This window comes from Haemaphysalis longicornis, unplaced genomic scaffold (assembly GCF_048455015.1).
Source record: "Haemaphysalis longicornis isolate Haplotype H1 unplaced genomic scaffold, Haemaphysalis longicornis Haplotype H1 scaffold_5, whole genome shotgun sequence".
NCBI lineage: Eukaryota > Metazoa > Arthropoda > Arachnida > Ixodida > Ixodidae > Haemaphysalis > Haemaphysalis longicornis.
The window spans coordinates 90,446,872-90,469,360 of record NW_027526385.1 but is presented as its reverse complement, the minus strand read 5'-3'; the positions used below and the strand labels follow the sequence as shown (position 1 = coordinate 90,469,360).

The following is a 22,489-nucleotide window of genomic DNA, read 5'->3' as shown; positions in this document are numbered from 1 at the left end:
CGTAACCGAAACGTACTGCAGGAAAGCTAACTATACACAAAGGGAGGGCGCGTGATGATTGCGATGATGATGATTATTTATAAACACGAGAAAACGCTTCGCGTGGTCGGTACCAAACCTTAAGCCCTCGTGGTACGAAGCCGATATCTCCCCCATTGCACCATTCTGATATGGTGGAATCAGTTTGGGTTTTAAACTTCGACCCTCCCCCTTCTACTCGAACTTATATTAATCGAGTTGAAAAAATCAATCGGAAATGCCCACTTAATTTCGCGCACAGAACCCTTCGCATATCGAGCATCTTCTTTGTTGGATGAACGGGGCTTTGAAGTTTTAGTCATACCAGAGGTTAGGCTTCGTAATTCGCCGAATTTCCATATTTGGTCACTTCATTGCTTATTCTGCAGCGCTGTGGTGAAGACGACCTACGGAGTGTGTAAAGAGAGCTCGAGGAGCACAGGCGTGTCCAGCGGTGAGATTGTGTCCTTTGCCAAACGCGTCGTGTTTATGTGTTTGCTCCCATTAATGAGCAACTTGGTAATTGGCGCAAACCTGCTGTGGTAATGTTATGTTGATTGCAGGGTTTAACGCACCGACGCAATGCAGCAATGAGGCGCGCTGTCGTGGAGGGCTCCGGATTAATTTTGACCACCTGTGGATGTTTACCGTGCGCCGAAATCTCGTACACAGAGGCGTTTTCGCTTTTCGCCTCCATCAGAAAAGCGGCCGCTGCGGCCGGGAACGGAACCCGTGACGTTATGCTCAGCAACGCAACGCTTTAGCCACTGAGCCACCATCGGTAATATTGTCATTAGCATGCTCGGATTATTTCTGTATGTCTTCAGTGGTGCGATTTGGTCCTCTTCTTGCCACTGTGATGATCACTTCCCGTTTTCGTCGTTTTTTCTCTCGTCTTCCTTGTCGGCCAAAAGAGGTTATGAGTGTAAACATGATTTGCTACGTCTCTAATTATCATCCTAAAATTACGCGTGTAGGCTCTACATGACTCTAATAAGCGTTTCAATTCATAAGGCCACAAGACATTCACTAGGTGTGACTTTTACAAAGTTTACAAAGTGTGCTACATTGTAAAATTATTTACACCCATAAGGGTGCCAATCACTGTTTATATCTAAAACCCTTGCGTCCTAGCAAAAAGAAAAACAAAAGTAAACACCCTTCACAGTGTTTAATGGTTTATAATATCATTACACCCTAGCAAAAACACAGGAATACACTACTTTAGGGGGTGGGTTAGGGTTAACTACGCACTTTCAAAGGGTGTTATTTTTTGTTTTTATAGGCTGTAACGGTGTCAGTTATAGAGAAGAAGGGAGCAAATCTATTTACATTGTAGTGTCACGTAGAGGCCGTGGTGTAGGGGGTGCTTGGGATGCTCCGATTTCAAGGTTTTCGAGTCCTTGTGATCAAATCCGGGAGAAAAATTTGCTCTTTATTTTTATTCTAACTTTGCTTGCGTTTTTCACATCCTACTATGCCTGCTTGCGAGATTGCCGAAGTCGACCTTGCCCATAGCCAGAAGGGAACATTTTTGTTTTCCTGTTTACGATAGTACGGCTGTTCATCGGGTTGTGTTAACACGGCCCGCAAAGCTCGGCATGGGGACCGCGTTTCCGCCCTCGCCTTCTCTGCAGCAGGAAACTTCATACCTAACCAAACTGGAAAAACGTAAGCGACCACATGCTGGCATCGCAAACTGCAGATTCCCGTACACTTTCCCCCCATGCGCGAAGCAAAGATTTTAAATATGGCTCGCAGGCAGTGTAAAACGTTGCTCGAAAATTACAAAAAAATTCCAAAAGCTCTCAAAGCCCTGCAGCGCTTTGTGTATATATTTGATGCTATTCTCTTTTTAATTAGGCAGAGCTCTAGATGAGGCACCCATTGTAGAATTCCTTTGTCGTACCTGTGCTTCATATCAGAGGTGCCAAAGAACGCTACGCCAGAAGCGAGTCATGGATTTCACAGTAGAGGTAAAAAGGATTCACGGCGGAACACTGTGCGGCGCCATTTTATTCTTTTGGTAATAATGCTCGTATCTGAATGCAAGTAACTCATGGAAGCATGGAACGAAAAGGTGGGAAGCTCACTTCTCTCTTGGGTAGAAGCAGCACATAATTGTTGGATAAATTCAAGGCTGATCAGGGGAATTAAAGGCAGAGACAACCGATTTTCTTCGAGTAGTTTTTGTTCACTCCGGTACTCACCTACGGGGCAGAAACTTGGAGACTCACTAAAAGGGTTCAACTTAAATTGAGGACGACTCAGCGAAAAATGGACCGGAAGATGATATGTGTCACTTTAAGGGACAAGAAGAGAGCGGAAAGGGCCAGGCAACAAACGTGTGTTAGGGACATAACAGTAGAAGTTAAGAAGAAATGAACGTGGGCATGGCATGTAACGCGAAGCAAGATATCCATTGATCATTAAGGGAAACAGAGTGGATCCCTAGAGAAGGCAAGCGTGGCAGGGGGCGGCAGAAAGTAAGATGGGCAGATGAGATCAAGAAGTTTGAGGGGATAAATTGGTCGCAGTTAGCATAGGACCGGGATAACAGTAGAATAATAGGAGAGGCCTTTGTTCTGCAGTAGGCGTAGATAGGCTGATGGTGGTGGTGATGGTGGTGATGATGATGATTTTATTTATCCCAAATGAAACGGCATCTTGTAAAACACCTTAACCCGAAACAGCCTTGCTTATAGTGCCCCAGAAGTTTTGAAATCGGAATTTTTATATCTACCAGACATACGTGTTACACCACAAGAATTGCTGGCAACGAGGGCAGTGAACCGTGCATCAACATACTTTTAACTGCACGTAAAAATAAAACAGGTATCTAAATATTCGTTCAGCTAAAGGAACAATCATGTGCAACCTTTGCTATTCCTTCATGCAGTTTTTGAATCATGCGTTGAAATCGACAGAATTGCTGGTACACGTAGTGTGACATTTAGACACTACATGGAACCACCTTTGAAACTTCAGAACTTTTCGTGCAAAATTAAAATAGGTAGCCGGTTAAAAGCGCAAAGGCTCCTGGGTACATATTGTTTGCTCCAGCCGAGTCCCGACACTTTCGGTTCGAGAGCTCTCCTGGTCTACCGTACGCCGGCGGCCTTCACGCGCGCGTGTGCTGGTTGCTTATCTGTTCCCACAGAAAAAAAAACGGTCATGCATCGTGCATTCAATGTATAACAACAATGAATCCTACTAGGGGCTTCTCCGAAAGGTAAGCACTCCGTGGGGGAAAAACAACACGTCACACGCGCCTGAAAGCAGCCGGCGTACGGGAGGGCAGGAGAGAACTCGAACCGGAAGTGGCGGTAGCAGACGACGCACCTATGAGCCTTTGCGCGTTTTACCGGTCACCTATTATTTCCCCCTGTTTGTTTGAATATTCCTCGCGTTACTCCAGCACATGAAATACTGACTTTTATATGAGCAATAGGACAAGCGCTCCGCAAAAATTAGTCGTCTGTCCCTTCAACACTTTGCTCTGAACTTCTGTCTCTTTCTGATTTGTTATATTTACAGCCCAAAAAAGACACACAAGGACCAGTAACGGACATACGGAGCGCTCACCTCCAATTGATACTTTATTGAGGCGGGAAACATGAGTGTTTCTTCAATCTCACTAACTGCAAAGGAAATGGCTTACTTACACGAAGCCCGTGTTGTAACTGGACGGCAATGGTCAGATACAGAGTGGTGCATTTAACATCTTGTTTATTTGCTTTTATAATGTAGTGTCACTATATTTCGCATGTATACATGTTTCCCGCGTCAATAAAGTATCAGTTGGAAGTCAGCGCTGCGTATGTTCCTAACTTGTCTTTGTGTGTGTCTTTATTGTGCTGTAAATTTAACGTGTTGAACCAACTACCCCAGACGTCAACCTTACTAAGTTATCTTTCTGATTGCCCTCGTGTGGAGTTGCGCTTTCGTGAAGTTTGAAAACAGCGCCCTATTTGCAATTTACATGCAAATGTCAAAGAGGCCAGAGGTACTTGTGGGAGACTAGCTTGAGCCTCCACTAAAACATGCACCGTATACTCGTCGTGTTTCAATCGGTACGAAAGTTTAGGTCGTTGGACTTCGCTGTTCAGTGCTGCCCTCTTTGTTTTCTATTCCCCCCATGTGGGTGGTTACACTATTCCGGTAGTTGGTAGTGGCGCATGCTGCAAGCTTGTTACGGTCGGCTAGACAAATGTTTTGTACATTGGAACTCTGAACATGGAAGCATCGGCAAAACCACGGGGGGAATTGCGGTTCGAATGGGTTTCGAGTTTCCCGTGCGCGTCGGCATTGCACGTGTGTCAAAGCCGAACAAACATGCTTACTGTTTCGCGTTGATGGTGCCATAAAATACAGCGGCCACAGCTGTACAAGCCGCATGCAAGCATTCGCTAGACGGCACCTGCTGGTGCAACGTCCACGTATTTTGTAATGTATCTGCGTAGGTTTTGCGGCAGTGCTCAGCGGCAGACAGTTGGATTGTTTTGGACTGAAGCTGGACTTTAGAGGGTCCGGAAAGTGCAGTAAGAAACAGCTACAACTGAGGCTGAGCTTCATCGAACGCACCTTATACGTACACGTATGTTTAATGTAGGTTCTATTTATATAACCTATATATTTTGAATTTTATTTTAAAATAAATAAATTTAAATGTGTAATGTTCTTTGTATTTATGCAACCTTTTCTCAATTTTCGTTCTTTTCAGCTTTAATTTTTAAATTTTTTTTACCGCTCACGAACACTTGTCCCTATAACCACCGTCTCTTCGGCAGAACGAACCACCCGCGGCCCACACATAGACCTCGGAAAGTGAATTCAGGTCATTATCGTCATCAGAGCTCCTTCAGACCGGCTTTACTGTATGATGATTAGCATATACACATCACACGCTAAAGTCAATGATTTCAAGTTTAGCTCTGAGAAATATAAATTTCAGTACTTTACAAAGTTTTATCAGCCAAGAGGATGTGTGGTTTTACGTAGACAACAATCGAGATAATTTGCAGCCATCGTAACTGATACCGGGGCGAACCCGGCTAGGCTGGCTTCATTTATTTATTAGGCAATACAACTGTAGTTTCGAAAATTACAGTTTTTAAATTCAGGTTGAGCATATTTGTGGCCCCACTGTACTATTGAACTTTGTTGGCGCATTTTTTTCTCAGGATCGGTATGCTGTGTGTTGTTTCGAATTCTACCTTGAGGTATTCTTGCAACTCACTTGCCAGCTGTTTTATGATACGACTGCCGTCCAGGAACAGCTGATCCCGGTGCGTTCGCTGCTTGTATTTCACTACTTGACGGCAAACGTCATTGATTATAGAATAAACCACAACCCACAGACGTTCCTACTGCATAACGCAGGACAATTATACTGCATTGTTTAGCTGTCGGCAGGATAGCTTAGTCTGAATATCCAGCTAATGCGACCTGTCACTTATACAGCTCTCTTTGTAAAACGAACGCCTTGTCGTCAAAGCCAGACAAAGCAAAAGTGACTGTAACGAGAGGTTATTTCAGTTCACACAACGCCCCCTCACGTCGAAGTGGGAAGCATTGACCTTTTTGGAAGGCAAATTTTGGTGAATCAAATTTTGGATATGTATACATTTTTCGCACCGATATTTTACAATTAAGTTTTGTTCGTTTTTTGGAGCCAGTGTAATTGAATTCGCACCTTTGGAGCCAGTTTAGAGCCAGTTTGGAGTCAGTTTGGAGCCAGTTAAGGAGCCAGCGGGTCACTGCCAGGCACCTCCTGGGTTTGTAACAGGAGTAATAACCTTCGCTTAAATGTAGGCAGCGACGCGCAGTTCATTGGATCAGTGCCTTACGTGCCTCTCGTGTTGACGATGCCGGCAGTGTAACTCCATGAGACTACGCTCAGCAGTATTGGTTGCCTATGCACCGCGTCCACTCTATCGCTTCGAGAACGAAGGAAAAATAAATGAAATTCCCCATGAAAGCAGTCTTCTGCCACGCCCACGAGCCGGCCATTTAACGCCCGATAATTGGGCTTCAGCATCACGCCACAACTAAGTAGCTCTGACTCTTACGATTAAGTCCCCAAAACCAATCAGCGCCAGTCGTTTGGATCTTTGCTCATCGAAGTCAGTAGAGACTCACGAAAGCTCACTTGTAACAGGGGAGCTGTATAAACTTGAGTTCTGTCCGTGCGTATCGTTAACTGAAAACATTTCTCCAAGAAAAGAACGCTTCGCGTGGTCGGAGTCGAACCTGGGTACCTCGCGTTATGTAACCGGCGTCTATCCGATTGCGCTATCATCGCATTCGGGGTGCACTGCATTTCTCTTGGGTTCGTAGCACGGTTGTTGTATCTGGACTTAGGCTGAGTTTCAAAAGTGCACTTTGGCTTCAAACATTCGCAGCATGGATTTTTGACACTAGGAGGGCGATTCTGTACTTTGATTTAACTTAGTTATAAATTGAGAAAGCTTCGCCTTCTGACCATCTTTGTGTCATGAAAAGGGCAGACCTAAAAAAAGCCAAGTTGAAGCTAGTGAAGGCCAGTAGTTCCACCGTTTCATCAGTCTTCCCATCTCAATTGCAAAGACCGCCGAATATTTTTGTACTTATGTTACACAAACTTCTTTAATCAAAAAATTCAAAAAAGCAATCACGCTCGGTGTATTTACAAATTAAGTATTCTGCAATTCGCAGTGTCGTAGCAATTGTCAAGTATATATATTATAAGGTTTCTCTTACCAAGTGGCACTACCAAAAGATAGTTTATGAAATTCCTTCAACTGGTGTGACGTAGTACCGCAACGAGTTTTGTAAGGGAATCAAATATCGCTAATTTCATCGTCGCATCTCGATGCAGGAGTCCTGACGACTCGAAGCCAAGGCTTCTTATCTGCTCAAGTGGGCATTCGTCGGGGCGTCAGTGCTCTCAGCAATCGAACTTCCTCAAACAGTTCAAAGGCAAAGCTCTGCAGGAGGACGGCCTGTCTGCATCACCCTCTGCGACATCGTCTATGTTGTAAGTAGCGAGGTGGTGGTAAAAACGTTTTATTGAGCTGGAACGGAGGTATTTGAGCCGTTCCTCTCTTGCCGGGAGGGGCATCCTCATTCAAGGAGGCCCTGGGCACGTGCGGCCAGTTGCGACCGGGATATCAGCTCTTGCTGGTCACCCAGAAAACTTACTTCTTTTTGTTTCAGTACTCGGGCATCAGGTCCGACGCACACATGTGATAACGATGTTGTTGAAGCCTACTGACATATCGCTGCAAGTCATCCCTCCACCGGAGCTGCCTTTCAGAGCCAAAACTGAACAAAGCACTCAAAGATGCCCCCAAACACAAGTACAGGTGGTTAAAAGGACCGACAAGCCATTTTCGTCAAATATATTTTCTTTATCTCGGACGAAAGGCCTTACTTGAAACCCCTTAGCATGAAACAGGTTTACTGTTAGCGCCTTCTAACTTTTGAATTCGGAATTTTTATACCAACCAGCCGTACGTGTCCCGCCAAATGGAATGTTCGCAACCATGGAAGTGAGCTGTGCGGCAAAATACCTCTAACTGCATGCGAGATGCAAAAAGGGTATTGTAAAAGTTGTCTCGGGCTAAAACAACAATAATATGCCACCTTCTCCTTTTGCTTCGTGGGGTTTTCGAATCACGCGTTGAAAATTAACTGCGTTGTTTGCACACGTGACGTAGTGTCACGTTTGGACAGCACGTGTTGCCACCTTACAGACTTCAGAAATTTTAGTGCGAAATTAAAATTATTATCCTCGGTTTATTTAAAAAATTCTTGCGATTACCCCAGTATAGTAAACGCTGGCTGTCATATGAGCTGGACGATATGGAGCGTGCTGCCGGTGTTTTACGTATGACGAGTGGCCTTTTCATTTCGAAGTAATCTGTGGGCGGTGTACGCCATTGCCACATTGACGTTGCTCCACCCGCACCGCCCGCCACTACTGCTTGAGCCGTGATTCACGCAGTAGCTCGCTGCGCGAACGATAAACAAAGCCAATCTCTCTCCCCCTACTCACAACCCCCCGCCAACCTGTTTTTTTCTTCGCGCATGCACGTGGGGTTGCGCCGGAGCAGTTATCTGCGTAAACAAGTCATCCATTTATTCCGTTCGCGCAGGCAATAAAGCTCCCAATTAAAATTGATGGTATAACATTTTATCCTTGTCGAACAACTTTAGTGCCAAAAGGACTGATTCGTATTGTTTGTATTCGTTTCAACTTTTTGAGAAGAACCATTTAGAAGAAAACAATTTCATACACAATTCGGTTCTCGTTTGCGTTTAGGGGATCATTTCGGTATGGTTGGAGTGCTGCTTTTGCCTTGCTTTTTTTCTTAATTTCAGTCATGATTTTACAGCTTAGGTTAGTTTTCGACGTTTTAAATGATTGCTTTTTGTTCGTTAGGTTATGTTATGTTAGGATATTTTATGCTACATAAGGAAGCGCGAAGTAGTGCCAGATATGACATTTTCAGGGGATAAACATTGGGAGACATTTCTTTAGTGGAGTGCTACACAGCCGGCATTTAATCATTTGTGCGTTCTGGGAAGCCTAGCAAAGTGGTGAAGATTGAAAGAGTAGCCCATATTCGCCATGCTATATCGAACAGAGCTTTGAATGCACGTTGCTATCGCACAATTCCACGTGTTTGGCCGAGCCAAAACGTCTGTTATGTTTTTGTCTTCTTTCCCATCTAGAGAGAGAGAGAGAGAGATAAAACTTTATTTGTCATCTAGACAATTTTCCAACCCAGTTGCGCAACCGATTCGACAACGTTCGTTCGACGTGAAGCACGCAGGTGCGGAAACTGGAGTCATGACCCACGTAAGGGGCGTCTTCTAGGGCATAATGTGCAGCATCCGGAATGTTTTACAAGCTGTGACATGATGAAGAACAGATGGCGGGCACGACCGAAGGCCCCTTTCCCCATCTACACTGCAGAACAAATTTCTTTTGTATTGTACTAAAGCTTCACCGATGGGGCGACTGGCCTTAGCACACAAAATCTTATTGAAATACACTTTTGAAAGGCGGTGCGTTCTTCATATATTGGTCAACCTTTATATGGCATCGGCCCACTGGATTATTCATGTGGGTGTGCAACCTTGCGGCAACGTCAACTTTATCACGAATGCTCAGCAGGAAACAGCTTTAACTATTGTTTTATCATTGTCTCCAGAAACATTTACATGACGATTGTCCGATAATACGGCGCTGTCAATGTTGCCAGTTTATTTACGTGATGTAGTTTGTCGGTTGTGGCTGAAGTTGCAAGCGTTACAGAATTTCCTTCTCCTGTCAGTAAAGCCGCATCTTCGGGAGGCGTAAGGCTGCGAAAAATGGCTGTAAATCGTGTTTTATCAGTATTTTCTGTAAAACAAATTGCCTGACAATTGTCACCTAGAAGACAATTATCATACCGAGTCGCATTTACTTGTCAAAATTAGTTATTTCACAGTGAAGTTGTGAAAGTTACAGAATTCCGGTTTCCGGAAGGCAACGGAAATTGGGAAAGGAAACGGAAATCCAGTGGAACCTCGTTCATATATTTTTCACTTTACCGGGAAAACAAAACCTAACAACCATGAAAACGCAGCAGTGAGGAAACCTTCGAAAATAAACGAAAACAGTGTAGCTTTGGCGTGCAACCATGTATTTCTGCAACTTTGGCTTTCGAACCTTGAAAAACTCGAGACTGTAGGATTGCCGCTTTTTGCCATCGCTGGAAAACACCACGCGCGGCAATGCAAGGTCCTTTACGACGTTGACTCTCTTCCGCGCTGGCTGCTTGTATACTGCGTTTCGTACGTCAAGCTTTTCGTGAAGGAAAAGCGCCTCCTGTTTTCGCGACGCCATCAAGACACGACAAAGTTCGCGGTGGCAAGTTCAACGGGGTATCAAAGCTTGAAGCGCACGATGACGACGAGAGTGCATGCTAGTCTTGTGGTGGTGCTTTTATGGCAAGCACGCATTTCCGGCAGCCCTAAGGTAAACTTCCGTTGTAATATCGCAGGGATGATGGTGATAGCAAAGAGTGACATAGGACTACCTATTGGTTACGAATCACACCCGCGTGCGGCTTCGTGCTGGCCGATTCTCGCGAAACTTCAATATAGCGGCACACGCATGTTGCCCGGGCGGATTCGGAGTGTGAGATTGCTACGAATGATCCAGGAACGTACTCTGAGCCACGACGTAACAGTGATGATTTTAATACATGGTACTCTGCGTGAGCTGAAGCGGGACTCGACAAAAACAACCTAGCAGCCGGAAAAACGCAGCACTGGTGAACTTACCAGCGGGCTTCTACTGTACACGGGGATCTACTGGGGAAGTACGTTTAGAGAAACAGCTATTTCTTGGTGTTATTAAAACGTTTCCACGAAATACAACATGCAAATTGGCGCTAGGACGGCTGTATCACAACGACGAGTTTTTTTTTTTTGTCATCATTACAGTCCACCGTGAAAGAGTTTGTCCCTGTGTTCAAATTTCTGGGCAGCGTGTGTTTCGTGTGCAAAAGAGATTCGTTGGCCATCCGTTCCCAAAAACCTAAGATTACCCTGTTTTCTCTTCCCAAGTACAGCGGATTGAGATTAAACAATCTCCGTTTTTACCAAAGTAGCGCTTACATCGAATCGAGATTTATACCCCGAGGGCCCAGTAATAAGGATAGTTTAGGACCCGTGTTTACTGAATAATCGCTTAAAGTATTTTTTAAGGGAGGTGGAGCAGCTAGTGCATTCTTGAATTACAGAATATATCGAGTTGCGGACTACCCTTATAATGTCTTCTTTCTCTCGTTTTTCAGCTTTGTAACCTAGTTACAGTGGTCCTATACATTTGTATAATTGCTGCGCCGGCCATACCCGACGACATTGCGACCACAGATGTTGCCGTTGTTGTTGCTGTCGTGAATACACATGCGTGGCCCAATGACGGCTTGCCTGAGCAGATGTCCCAGAGGTGTTTTCCCTTCACTCAGTTCTATTTATTCTGTGCACACTTGCGGCGCCGCATCGCTTTTCACAACGGATTTACGTCACAACAGTTGGGCTGAGCCAGGTTTACTCAGGGCAAAGGAAACCGAGCAGCCAGACAGAGGCGCCGGCCGGCGGAAAACGGGTCCCATGCGAAATTGCTGAACCCTTTGCACATTGCACATTTCTGAACCCTTCGTTCAGCAATGTGCACTAAGTTGCAATGTAGGTGCATGTAGTTTGCACATGTAGGTGCAAACGAAGCACGGGTTGGCGAATTTAAAAGAGTTTATCTACCTCGTGCCAAGCCAGCAGACTTTAGGTAACTTTTTGTGAAGCCCTTGCAAACTAGAATCAGCCATCACACAATACGGTTTTGCTTCCTCCTGTAAACAGAGCATATTGACGTAATTCAAAGAAGAAGGCACAGAAGATGGCGCTTACAAACAACTAAATTTATTATACCAAAAACAGACATTTTGTACACAAAATGGCCATACCAGGCATGTACCACAGAAACATTTGTGGTGTTTCCGGAGCATGTAGCAGACAAACATTGCGCAGATGACATTTCTGAGTATAGAATGTCTGTTTTCCCGTCTAAAAATAAACTTAGTTGTTTGTAGGCGCCGGGTACTATGCCTGATTCTTCTGTGTACTACGTCGGTTTGTCTTGTTTCTAGCTAAGTAAGTGCTTACCAACTTTCCCAGTCTTTTGTTCATTTGCAGATTTATGCTGACAGATTCAAAGTATAGAAATTATCCTAAATTTAGCAACAAATTATTTGTCTACGCTTCACTGTACCTTCACAAATACCTGGAACACAGGGAGAAGGCGGAACTGGTTTCAGTCATGTTAGGTCATTTCTGTACCATGCGGAGGGAAAGCAGTCATGATCCGCATTTGAAGGTGATGTTAAAAGTTATAATGCAGGACTCGTAATCACAAATCACGTTTGTAGATAGGGATATCCCCACAATCCCTGTTGCGAGCTCTAATCGCGTCCCTTAGGCTTCTATGAAAGATAATACACACGGTGCGAATTACTGAGCAGCATGGTCGCTAAGACGGTAAATGAGTACGAAACAATTCCAACGTACATGGGGCCGTTAAAAGAACGAGTGTTTGGAAGCGGTAACGTTTGCAAGCGGTAGCGTTAGGAAATCGTTCCAAGAATCTGGGGAGCTATCATGGTTTTGGAACCAGATCCCTGCTGAGTCTTCAAGGTAGAAGAACACTTGCCTCAGTGTATCCGCGTCGTCCCATCGATTGAACAGCCTGACCCGTTGGACTTGCTCCAACCAGTCTTCGGGGTCCTCCGAAGGTGACCCATGAAATGATGGGGGCTCCCTGGGTTGCTGAAGAACGAGGGCAGGACTGGGAGCAATGGTCATGGTGCCTGCGTTGATCATGGTGGTGATCACGACTTCTTCTTTCTTCACTTTATCCGGAAGCAGTACAAACTCCGGCTGAAGACCTTGTTGTCGGCGGCTGGCACGAGTGGGACTTGCTTGTTGGCTTGATGAGGGCGTAGGGTTCATGTACCCAGCCCCTCCACCAGACGTCACGAACCCAATGACGACGCAGTTGTCTTGCAGGAGAACCAAGTTTATTGGAGCGAACTTGTGCCCCCTAACAACTCAAAAAGAATACAGAGGCGGCGAAGCAGCGGTCAACAAAGTGACTTGCGCAGGCGAGTGTTGTCGAACCGAATCCCGCGGCGTCTGCTCTGCAGGCTTTTATCTTTCGGCGCGAGTGTTTCTGAAACCGTCGATTCACATCCAGAACATTGTAGATCAGAGAAGATTATTCGGGGCTAGCGAAGTTAGGGTGAAACAGTCTGCTTATCTGACTGAGATATCCCATGCGGCATAAAAATAAAGAATTGAACACGCGCTTCGCATGGGACACAGATAATAGAGCCGGGCGCGGCCGGGCATTAAAAACAAACAAGAAATAAACAAACCCGTACATGGTTCGCGGCAATATTATTTAACTTGTCAAGTCCCCCTCTGCAAGGAATACTGTGTCGCGCTACTTTTTAACATGGTAATCATGAGAGATTCGTCGAGTGAAGACAATTATTGGTGCGATAGCGGTTCGGGGTTGGGTGAAGATTGCGTAGCTTAATTCACAAAATGGAGAGATTTGGAAACACAGTCCACAAGAATGGTCTTTTTGAAAAAGGATTTGTCCAGAGCGATGTGTGCGGCTTCAGGTTGGAGACGGTCGTCTGCTCCGACTGCGTGCGCGCAGAACAAGTAGGAAAAATTTGTGCGAAGCTCATGTTGAAAGTTGAAAGTTCATTGCGACAACATGTACAGGAATGGCTATACAGTTGTCGAGGGGGATGGTCAGAAAGCTACAAAAAAAAAAAGCCTGATAAGGTGATGTCCCGCTCCCCCCTTCCCGTTTTGGCACGACTCTGCGGGAAATGGTACGTCCTTTGTGGCAATACAAAATGACAGAAGAATGCACACAATTAACACACAGAAAATAAGCTTTCAGTTTTCAGAAAGAAACAATAAAAACAACTAAAATTTCAGTAGAAAAAAAAACACGCATCAGCTCTGAGATTTCAGGAAACTATAAGTAGAATTCAAGATTTCACAGTAAGAAATAAGGAAAAAGTTCTAATTTTTCAGAAAGAAACAATATTTACACTACAAGATTTTATTGAGCGAAAGAAACTACCTCCAAGTTTTCAGAAAGAAACAGGAGTTACAATACACGTTTTCACGGTAGTTCTAAAAACGTACATGTCTAATTTCTTTTTAAGTCTTTGTTTAGATTTAGTATCTTGTGCCATGGTTGGAATTGCGGGGTGACTGTTTAAAAAGTTGGGATTCTGGGAGCTCAATTTCTGGTGACCGTAGTTTATGCGAGTTTTTGGTTGTGTGTATAATATCTCCCTAAACTCGTATTCATGTTTTCTTGGCGTGTACTTTCTGTAAAAGTCATAAAGTTCAGTCCTTATTTGGTGATAAATAGAGTTTTTTCATGATAATATTCAGAATTGTCAATACCTGATGTTTCTTAAATGGGGAACTGTAACTGATGGAGGGTGCGTTTTCAATTATGCGTAAGACTTTTTTTGGAGCAGGTATAGGTTTTCGAAGTTTGTTTTTCCTGTTGTACCCCACATTATATGGCAGTATTTAGGGCGAGAATGGACTAGACTGCCGTACAGCTGTTTTTTTAACCAAGCTGGGAGTAAATATTTCATCCTATAAATAATACCAATGTACTGGGATATATCCGTTCGAAGTTTGTCAATATGAAGAGACCAACTTAAATTTTCATTGAACACAATACCAAGGAATTTGTGTGAACTAACTTGCAATACATCCGTCTGCCTCGAAGATTGAGGAAAACTTGTTGCCCTGAACGTTTGTTGCAAGCTCAAAAAATCCTATATATTGTTTTTCTTCTGTTTAAAATCAGTTTATTTGTACCAAGCCAAATCGACAAATTTTCAATCCATAAATTAATTTGTTTTTCCAGCAGAGTCAGATCTCTGCCAGAAAAAAAGACCTTTGTATCATCTGCATACAATAATATCTCCGGGGTAAAAAGGTAGTTAATGTCATTTATACATAATAAAAATAATAGCAGGGCGAGAATAGATCCTTGTGGAACACCATACTTAATTTGTCCAAAGCGGGACCTGGCGCGATCGATGTCGGTGTATTGAAGGCGATTACTTAAGTAACTCTTGAATATACTGGTACTGGTTCCCCTGATTACGTATTTCTCAAGTTTCTGAAACAAATTATTGTGTTTGATAGATTCGAAAGCCTTTTTCAAATCGAGAAACACTCCAATAGTGAACAATTTTTGTTCGAAGTTATCACTAATTATATCTTTTATATTTACTATTGCCATTTCAGTTGATTTTTGTTTTTGGAAGCCATACTGTTGTTCGGCGATGATGTGGTTAGTTTTACAGAAGCTTAAGATTGGAGTATTGATTACCTATTTTATTCCTTTAAAAAAATGGGCAGAACTGAAATCAGTCGGTAATTCTTCATGTCATCTGGAGCCACAATTTTTGAAAATTACGGAAACTTTGGGAATTTTCAAAAACACCAGAAAAATCGCCAGAATGTAGTATCATGTTGCATATATGTGAAGTGGTGGCTGACATATATATTGTGCGACTGCTTTTATCGGCTGTATTTTAAATTCATCAACCCCACATGGCCAGCTGTTGTTTAGTTATGCTCAGAGATTCTGATTCAGTAAAGGGAAACAAAAATATTGAGCCTCCAGTACTAGATGGAATACAATGTTTTTTACTGGAATTAGCTATGCGTGTGACCGTAGCAGCACACAATTGTAAAAACTGATTGTTAAACTTATCCGCAAGCAAACTTCCCCTGCACTGTTTTTTGTCAATAATAACGATCTCAAAAATAACTCGTCTCTCGCCTTTCGCCATGAGGTTATTAATACTGTTCCATATTTTTGGGGGGTCGTTATAAATACCTGCAAATTTATTTTCAAAGTAGGCATTACGCGCGCTTTTAATATCAGAATTTAATTTGTTCCTCCCCACTTTAAACTGATTAAAAACTTCATGATTTATACTCTTTATAAACGAAGCAACGAGTTAATTTTTTTCTTTGATTCTCTTATAGAGACTACAGTCACTCCATGTTTTCTTTATTGTTTTGTTTCTTTTTAACTCTACATTAGGAAATGCTAAGTTATAATTGTAACGAATTTCACCTGCGAACACTTTGTAGGCATCTTCAGGATTAGTTGCAAGCAAAACTGGGTTCTACTCGGTCACTGCCATATTCTCTGAAATATCGTAATATTATTATCATTTTTTATTGTTTGCATAGTGGGTGTATTCGTTGCAGTTTGTTTGTGTCGACTTTAAATTGTGTGGAAAAAATGAAGATTGGCATATGACCACAAACATCTGAAATTATTACACCTTTTTGGAAACTGCTTGGTTCGTAATTCGTGAAACATAAAACAATCAATGTCGAGATACTGCCGACACTCGTGCAGGAATATTAATGACGTTAACATTATTACTATTAACATTGCAACAATAACATAAGCGATTGGCATCATAATTTGAGCTCTGGGAAACGACGGGTTCTCTAGGCATTTTATACTGTTATCTACAATCTGCCAGTTAAGCAATACGAAGTTGCTGACCTTTGCAATATGTTGAAGGAGTGATTTGCAGACGGCTGCAGATAATTGTCACCTACGAATTACAAAAAGTTCAATTAAACGTCCAGAACTTGCGTTTCTTTTCCAGACAATGTCGTAAAGGTTATGGCACTAGCTTGAATATGTAAATACTTAGTCTATACCTATTCTTCCATGCTTATTGTTGAATTTTCTTGGGACAACAATCTTGTTCCCTTCCTTTTTCTTCAGGCAAATCATCAACCAAGCGCGTCAGTCGGAAATCAATCAAGCTGATATCCGCCCAACTATAAAGCGGATCAAGTGTCGCCTACTTGCCAAGCGCTTGTACACCTCCATGAAGCTCAAATGGTAAGCCCCACATGTGATTTTGCTCTTGCGAACGATGCCACAACTCTTGTGTTGTAAAGTATTTCGCTGCCTGTAAAAATAAAATACGTGCATCGAAGAAGTTTTGTTAAAGAAACACAAAAAACGCTTATTTCTTGTCGAAGAAATCATGTGTAATGCGACAGTGGTGGAAGGAAGCACGTAATAAATTCGCGTAGAAAGCACGAAAAGGATGTTTTTGCCCGCACAGAATAGTGGTGCATCGAAAACGTTGCAAAGTCTCCGAATAAGGCTGCAAGCGGGCTGAAGTTTCGATTGATCAGTTCAGATATAGGTCCGCTATATTTTCTTATTTCAAGTATCTCACATTTATACAGTCACTGTATTGCTATCACGCTTTCTTTGTTTAATACATGGCAGCAAGTAATAGCATTGGCCGCGTATCTGCCCGCTTCGCTGCAAATGTCATCGAAAGACGATAATCTTCTGCTGCCCCTGCCAAGTAAATTTCTCGGTTTTCTTTCCCGCCCACCTCGCCTGCTCTTCCCCTTTCGCCTATCTCCTCCCACGCCAGACACGGTGGAGGTTGCATAAATGAATTTAATCTTACCGCGTTCCGCCGCACACGCGCCATCATCTTATTGTAGATTGATGCTCGCGAACAATCGACAGCCCTTTTTGTAATATGAGTAGAAACATTTTTCATGTCGTATTTCTTTCATTTTGTATCCGAGAAATAAATAAACCATGTATTTCTAATAAAAGAACACTGTAAATACCACTTCTGTAATGATGTCCTGCCCTAAATATCCCAATGTTTGCTTCTTGCTCAACAATGTTGACAAGTATGAGCGTTGTCATTAGCTTTAGTAGTTTCGAAATATTTTTTCTAAGTAAATGTCTCCTTGAAGAATTTTTCACATGTTTGCAGGCAGCGGAGTCGAGGGACAGACAGACAGACAGACAGACAGACAGACAGACAGACAGACAGACAGACAGACGGACAGACAGACGGATGGACAGACGGACGGACGGACGGACGGACAGACAAACAGACAGAGAGACCAAAAATTCTCCGTTTAAGTAGCCCAAGAAAGACTATCAATATTTCCAAATGAAACAGTGCAGCCTAGCCAGTGACTCCCAATTTGATTTTATGACCGGCCCAAGTGCCGAAACACGCGTTACGCGCGCCTTCCTGCGTGTGTTGTGGTACGAGGGACTCTGGGTGCTACTGCTCGTATTCGCTTACTATGCCAGTATGCTGGTTCATGTGCCACTACTTGAGTGAGTTTTTCTGGATGATTTTTCTGAATGTCCTTCGGTGTCAGTGCGTTGTTCTGTCGAGTTCGCTTGCATCTCCTCTGTATTTGTTTACCCTGTAACCGACTCCATAGGTCTTATCCGAGATTTTTACTCGGCCAAGCGGTCTGTGCCGAAATGCACTTATTTTTTCACTGGGCACCATCGATCCTACTACGAAAGTTTTTGCTTTAAAACAAGATGTGGGAGACCGAGAATCCAGAATGGGTTTGGCAACAGGCCCTCCGTCCGTCGGTACTATGGTTTGAATGGGTACCACTCTACGGTCTTTTGTACATGTGCAAATGTTTCACTATTCCACGCGGAGGAATAGCGGTACCACTTGCGTACTTCACAAGCTATTCCTGACAGACTGGGAAATTGGTAGTGTACGGTGACCGGCACAGCCGCTGCACCTTTGGCAGTGCCTACAACTTCGTGCTTTTTTTTGCATGAGCTCACGTTCAGTGTCGTTCAAAGGCTTGAACCAGTTTTCGTCAGTTAAGAAGCCTAACCGACGTGGCTTCGCATGCCGAGAAGCATCTAAACGTTCGCCGGAATGCGGAGTACTGTTCACCCTGCTACTCATGTGTGTTGTAGCTGGTGGCCTGTCAGTGTTTTTCGTGTGCCTTGACAGACATGTTATTGGCATTCGTTTCAGAATCCTGGTCATGAAAGAAGGCAGCGTTGCCGAATTCGGCACCGTGGGGGAGCAGGTCGCTAAGCATACCTCAATCTTCCAAAATATGGCACGTGCTGCAGGGATCGACCTTTCGAACTTTGGAGACTCCTTCTCTGTACATCTGCAAGTTTCCGAAATGTAGCAGTCGGATTGGCAACCTCGGGAAGACAGGCTGGAGGCGTCGAATGTGGCCGCCAGCACTTGGTGTTTTAATGCAAGCTGGCGAATGCGCTTAAGCTAACGTCGCATAGGCCAATCGCTCTTTCTATCATGCTCCATGGAAGCGCGTGTCAACACATACGCTCATATGATGATTGGTCACCGCACACATCCTGATTCTAGAATAGAAATTGTCTAGGTCAGGGCTCGTGGTTTTGTACACGTTCGCCCCTCGCAACTTAAAGAAAGTGAGTTGCGTACCTGTAAATCGCACTCTACGTCCCCTCGTCTTTGCTTTACTACCAATGCTCGAATAAGTGTTGTGCAGTACACGAAGGCTGACAACCTCCCTTGAACACTCTTAAAGAATTTGTTTGCTTCAGTCAACACCACTCTATCACATGAATAATAGAAAAAACCGCCAACACTTTATTCCCACTCCAAAGCCCTCGTCATGTACCCGGAAGGTCCCTACCGGTGCTTCCCTAACAAAGCAAAAGCAGAATTCCGCACTACGTGAATCCGCATAGGCTATGGAGTAGACACATGCTTCATTCGGCACAACCGTGTTGCAGAGGCTGTGCAGAGGCCCTACCCGCCCCCGATTCAGTGCAAAAGCAATGGTATATGCGCCAACCATGGTGGTAACATCAGCGCTACAGACGAACACTGTGAACTCCTAAAATAAGACAAGGTAGTAGTACGCCCATTGGACAATGTTAACAGACCAAGCGAATTCGAATCCAGTCGGCATTTATGACTCGTTTAAAGGGGTGTACTCCAAGCACCACGCGTGGTAGTTCGCGCAAGCCCTCGAGAGCGGTTTGCTTCCAGAGCGTCAGAAGCTTAAGATAAGCACCACAGACCAATGCAACTGAAATGACCAAGGTAAACCGGGCCATCTGCACTAATGTAAAGCCCGTGGAGGGGCGAAGCTTGGAGGGTATATGTGTATTCGAAGATTGTAAGTATCTCGCTTGCCACACGGCGCGCGCAGATAGGGCGCAGGAGAAGCCCCGGGGGGAGGAGCAATCGCGCGCTTGCTGAGGTGGTGGGGCCCTCTCTTGCGATGAACCGGATCTAAGCAATTAAATGAGAGACAGACTGGCCGTTAGTTGTCTTTGTGTCACACGCCACAGCATGCTAAGACGTATGCTTTAAAGGAAAAAACTTAACATTTCAAACCAATTTCTACACGGAATTTTACCCATTTCTGTTATTACTGCAATTGAATTCTTATTATTCCTGTATCCTAATTAGTTTGCAGCATTTTAGTTTACTTTAAACAGGTTTTATTCATTACACACTCGTTTTTTAACCATCGTTTGGCAAATTGACGTACTGTGACGACATCAGACGACGACAGGAGACACCCACAGCCCGAACCCCGAAGAGGCTTCGCCCCTCAAAATTTCGGCTAGTTGATATCTCAGTTTTGCAGGCCAACCCGGACAACCGAAAATCCTGACCTTTTCTGGTAAGCCAACCACCTGCGTCTTCCCACCCTAAGCAATCTAAATTCCCTCTTAACAACCTTAAAGCAAGATGAACAGTACAATCGCACAGGGATATTATGAGCTACACTTCGACAAAGGAAATTGTGCCTAACACGAACGTGAACATTTTTTAAAAGGGGTGACAATAAGCACCTTCTCTCAACAACTAGTATACGACCCCGTTACGACTAATCAAAATACGCGAACGAAAATGTGTTTTTCAGCCAGCATAAGCCTAAGGGCTTATGCTGAGTGGACAATGCTCATGTATGCTTTCATTTGGAAGAGTAAACTTAACTCATCTTAGCCCAAATTATTTGCCCCCTAGAAGGCCTGAAACATCTCTTTGGGGCCTTAAATCTGTCCTGTATAAACGTCTATAATCCCACGCTCACCAGAGAAATGTACGCCATTGCGCCAACAGCGCAGGTCCATAACGTGCGGCAGTAGCATTCATCTATACGAACTCACCAAGAGCAATATTGTCGCAGACTCATCCCGGAAACATGGAAACATGAAATATAACTGCAGAGGTTTCGCCAACAGAATGGCAATGCATGGGTGGATTCCTGCTCCACACAAATCCTCTCTAAATAATTTTGTGCTCAAAGAAGGGAGCCCTGACATCAAACTGATGGAGCGTATATAAATACAAGTATACTGACTCCCTAGCCGCGATGATTCGATACGATTATTTTGGGGGACATTGTTTAAGATACAGGCAACTGTCTCAGCCTGCAAGCAAGCAATGTAAGCAGCAAGATTACATCAAATGCGCCCACCAATTGCGCCTTCACCAGTAGCTCCCGACACCCAAACGACGAATAACTCCTTTCCTTGCTCAAAAGTATGAAGACCAAATACGTTTCGTCCATTAAAAAGACTGTTTTTGACCGGGTAACAATGGTATCAACTTTATCGCAAATTAGAAAGAAGTAATGGAGATACTTAAGCAAACATGTGAAACAGTGGCGCCTCCACAGCCACTGTCCGGAAACTTTTCTATAACGTCACATAACCTTGTTTGTGTGACTGGTGGCCGTCGACCTAAATCACCGCCAAGACACATGACTGGGGAATTGCAGCGGCCACTAGTTCCGTTTGGTCGCATCAACAGAATGCTAAGGTGCAGTTAACACAGAAATAAAAATGTTTTTATAGCTGACCTATAGGATACCAATAACGAAATCTGAAAGCTTTAGAATTCTTAGAATTGAAAGCTTTAGAAAGCTTTAGAATTCTTCTTGCGTTCTTCCGGATACAAAAAAAGCCTTTTATGGTTTAATAGAGCGCCGTTAGTGCTGAAGCCTTTAGTTTTTTTTTTTCGGATTAAACGCCGATGACGATACGAGACGCCGACAGCCCGAGCCTAACTACTGCTTCAAAGTTGTGTAACTTTGTGTTACTTCAGTGCTTCAATGTTGTGTTAGGGGCGAAGCCCTGTGTGTCTCCCGTCGTCGTCGTCGTCGCAATCGCCGTTGAAATCGTCTTCTCTTGTAGTCTCGGTACTGAAACACCGCGAGACTCGTTTACGGCTCGTGCTAGAGAGCTTCGTGCTTCAAAGACAAGAGACTTTTACAGCACAGCTGTATACCTCTACCCCCAACTGTTTCATCTCCATTGGCAAAAACGCCAAGGCGCCAAGAATACACTTATACACTGCATGCTTCGCCCTTCTCCAGGTTTCCGGTTAATGAAGATGGCACGGGATTTTTTTTGTCTTTATGGCCCCTGTGCAACGTGCCTCCTTACATACTTCAGAAGTCTTCTGGGTTGATATTTTAATGCTGGTGACACTGTATGAGCACACACGCTTACAGCAGCTACCAGAATGGTCTTAGACACATTTTTAACACACAACACACGCGTAAGAAATCCAAATCTCCTTCGAGGCATGGTGAGACTGAAGAGCGCGACATCACTCTAGGTCTCACGGTCAACAACCGAGCACTGCACACTGCAGGGAACAACATAAATGAAACACGTGATCAGATACGCAATTTAAGAAAATAGTTTCCTGCGACGCGAACGTGAACAGCCCCTACAGGGGCGGTATTCTCGAGTTTTGTCCCTTTTGCGTCCCTTTCAAAAGTGTCCCTTTTGGCGAGCCCTGATTGGCTAAAAGCAAACAACGGGAACTGACGTACCGCAAGCGCAACAAACCTACTGCCAACGCCCACTGTGTAACCGGAAGTACGTCACGATGAAAGGGACTCAAAAGAGACGTTTTCATAAAGGACAGTTACGAGAATACCGCCCCAGGACTGGGACAATTAACGTACGCAACACCGCACCGAACTCACCCCACCGCAACCCAGCATGTATTGA

The 22,489-nt window shown here is 44.0% G+C and overlaps 1 long non-coding RNA gene across 1 annotated transcript; it reads left to right on the top strand.

The window, feature by feature from the left end:
- Positions 1 to 6,880: 6,880 nt before the first annotated feature.
- On the top strand, positions 6,881 to 20,474 carry LOC144139324 (uncharacterized). Its single transcript, XR_013316151.1, has 3 exons — positions 6,881 to 7,036; positions 16,424 to 16,543; positions 18,486 to 20,474. It is a non-coding gene; the product is annotated as an uncharacterized LOC144139324 (long non-coding RNA).
- The last annotated feature ends 2,015 nt before the right edge of the window (positions 20,475 to 22,489 follow it).